A 3,489-nucleotide genomic window follows, 5' to 3' on the forward strand; every position below is an offset into this window, starting at 1 on the left:
TATTTGCTAGGTTCTTTATAAAAATATCATTTTGGACACTCGAAAAATGATTCTCTTACAAAAACTCATATCTTAGAACACTTTTTTAATGATATTTACATTATTCAAAGTTTTTTATTTTCGCTGAAAAGTAGGTTACACTTGGTGACAGAATGCGAAGGTTTTTTATTTCTATTTATTTTTACAAATTTCTTAGGTCGTCAAATAGCAGAGATGATTCAAAATCTTATTTTTAATCAATTATGACCAATTTAAATGGTCTTAACATCATCAAAGGAGATACTGCGTTCTGATTGGTCTAAAATCATCTCACGCGGATCACGGATTAAGCACCGTCCGATGCGTCTGGATCCAATGGCAGCCCACACCCCCCTCGTTGCTGTCACCCCCTCCCGAATCCCTCTCATCCTCGTCCACACACGAAACCCTAGCCCCCTTCTCCCAATCGCCGCTGCCGCTCCCTTATCCCCATCGCCGCCGCCACCGTCCTTCCCCTCGCGCTGCCTAGATCTACGCACACTCTCGCCGCCACCGTCCTTCCCTCTCCGCCTCACCTCTGTCTCCCACCACGCCGCTGCCCCCGCCCCCCCCCCCCCCCCCTGGCCGGCCTCCCCCCCCTATCCCCATCGCCGCCACCGTCCCATCCACTCTCTCGCCCGGACCACACGCCGGACCGATCCCGCACCCGCACAGCCCATCGGCGACCTCCCCGGAGAAGAGAGAAGAAGGTGAGAGATGGAAGCGGCGGAGGCCGCGGCCAGCGTGCAGCTGGGCTCCTCGAAGCCGCAGATCACGACCCAGCTGGGCTCCTCCGCCGACCCGCACCAAGTTCCTCAAGGAGTTCGCGCGGCGGTTCGACCTCCTCGGGCTGGTCTGATTCGGGATGGAGGTAGTGAGCATCCGCCGTAGCAGGGCCGACGACACGGGCTGGAGGGTGAGGCTCGCCTGCGCTGGTAGCGAGCTGGAGGAGGAGGTTTGACGCCGTGAGATCAACCGCCGGATGCCATGGGCGCCAGTTGGAAGCTGCAGGGCGAGATCGACCGCGTCCTCAAGAAGGTCCAGGAGGGCGTCGTCGTCTTTGACAACATCTGGAACAAGGCACGCACGCACGCGCCTCCTTCTTTCCTCTCCCCAACCCCCACGCTAGATTCTCATGATTTTGCATGATTTTGGGGCAGGTCTACGACACCGAGAATGCGAACCAGAAGGAGAAGTTCGAGGCGGACCTCAAGAAGGAGATCAAGAAGTTGCAGCACTACTGGGACCAGATCAAGACCTGGATCCAGTCCAGCGAGATCAAGGACAAGAAGGTGACCCGTCTGTAAACAGATCAAGGACCATGATCTGTTTGGTGCTGTTTTCGGTGATGATTTGGTCCTTGTAAATGCCCTCCTTGTAGATTTAGCTTAGTACACTAGATCATGTAATCTGTGTAGGCTTATTACTCTGTGTGGTTTTATCTTGCCACTGCAGTGAAGATCAGGGATTCACCGGCAACGGAGTTAGTTCTAATATTTCTGTTGTAACAGTTGTTACATTTCTCATGTTTGATTCCTGTTCTGGAAGTCCAAGTAACTTACAAAGTACGCCATATCATGATACATATTGCATGCATATTTGGTTTCCGGTTGATGCATGGTTGGTGTGCTAGCTGTTCGTTAGTACCTGCTGGTTGTTACTATTGCTCTTTTTTATTAAGGCAGTTAGTGTTTAACATCTATCGCTTTAGTGCCTAGCGACTAAATAATGTTTTGTTTCTGGTTAGTTAGGATGATTCGTCCGCTTGTATCCATTTTCCTGAACTAATTCTATGTATTAGTTCATTTTAGGTTAATTTTATACTATCTAGGACCATGTGTTTTTTGGTTAATTTTACTGCGTTGGATTTGGAAGCGCAGGCGACCTCCATGGACGACATCGACGATGAAGAGGAGGACAAGGAGGACAACATCGACGATGAAGAGGAGGACAAGGAGGATGACCAGGACATGCGCGACCCCACCCCCGAGCCCAACGAGCTAGACGAGGACATAGTCGAGTCCGACCTCGAGCTCGACGAGGAGGGCATCGTCCAGTCTGACCATGACGGCGTGCCACAGAAGGTCCTGTGCTCTGCTCTGCCTGCCTCATTTACTGCCTCGCCACCGCAATAGATGTTCTTTTTTCTTTTGTAATTTGGCTGGACTTGTGCGTCTCCGTTCTGATGCGTTTGTGCGTGCGTATGTTGAATAGTGACCTCAGATCTGGTGAAGGGCGCCAAGGAGAAGCAGCTCAAGGTCAATGGCCCCGTCAGGATGCTGCTCAACATCACCACTAGGAAGTTCCCCTATGGAGTAGGTAGCCACCTCCCTCTCTTTGCCCTTCCTTACCAATCCCATTTGCTTAGTAGCTCTGCATAGTATATGGTCCTTGCATGCTCACAGTAGCTCGTTGGTGATGTGGGTCACTGTTTTTGTGGATAGCTGACTGTTTAGGGAATTTCCGTGACGATGATGATGTTGTGCTGGGCAGAGGATGTGAAACATTTAGACCGCTGAGGCCTTTCCGGTCTTTGATGATCTAAAATTGAGCTTTTTAAAACTGATGCCTAGCATGCCATCAACGTTTTTTTGTTCCTCATCTAGAATGCAGCTCTGTGTGTTGGTGTGATATAATGTAGAGGAGTTGCATGTGACTCGTTTGTCAGCTGAGCATATGATGTTACAAGGAGATGCTACTGAGATTTTACGCCGTTGAAGTATCTTAAACCGAGCTTTTTAAAACTGATGCTTGGTTGATCTAGTTCTAGTATATTAGTTGGGTGAGAGTCTACTGTTGTTGGTGCTGTGTTGTCATTTCTTTTTATGTCGTTGAAGAATAAAAAAGATAAGCATTTCTCCAGCCAATGTCTGAAGTAGTTGCTGCTGTGTAGTCATCGGCTGGACCTAGTTTGGCAGCGCTGTATTTAAAATACCATAGTATCTCAAAGCTTCGGTATTGCAATGCATGGGCAATGAATACTACGGTTTTAAAGAAAATACATTTTTCTCAGTTTTAGAAAAACTACCGATGCGTTTGGCTCATGTTGTTTTACTGTAGTTTTGATCGATAGTCACACAACTTAATCTAACTTATACTAAACCTACGGAGCTACACGAATCAGTGTGTGCCGGCCGGCTGCATGCAACGCTGTATGGTCTTCTGACCGCTGAGCTACGAAGTTGCAGACCTGATCGGCAGTAGCTAATTACAAAGAGTAGGAATCAGTATCTTATTTTAATTAGTGTGGTGCATGCCATTGAAAGCATCCTGACATGTGGTTAGTTATGCTTGTGAACCAAGATGCACGGTAGTCAACCAGCAATGACACGAGCGACTTTTCCTCAGTTTGAGAAGAAGAGGTCTAGACCACTTTTTTTAATACTCCAAAAGAACCACAGTAACAACAATACCACTGTTTATGAAACCGTAGTTTTTGGTATAGCCAAACGCCTCAAAGTATTCAAAACT

General features: G+C 48.0%; 1 non-coding gene and 1 pseudogene across 1 annotated transcript; both read left to right on the forward strand.

The window, feature by feature from the left end:
• Positions 1 to 2,505: 2,505 nt before the first annotated feature.
• On the forward strand, positions 2,506 to 2,590 carry LOC125541812 (annotated as a pseudogene).
• A 98-nt stretch (positions 2,591 to 2,688) lies between these two features.
• LOC125541809 lies at positions 2,689 to 2,772 on the forward strand. The gene has a single exon (XR_007297663.1). It is a non-coding gene; the product is annotated as a small nucleolar RNA SNORD36 (small nucleolar RNA).
• Positions 2,773 to 3,489: the final 717 nt, after the last annotated feature.

Source organism: Triticum urartu, chromosome 2 (assembly GCF_003073215.2).
Source record: "Triticum urartu cultivar G1812 chromosome 2, Tu2.1, whole genome shotgun sequence".
Classification (NCBI taxonomy): Eukaryota; Viridiplantae; Streptophyta; class Magnoliopsida; order Poales; family Poaceae; genus Triticum; species Triticum urartu.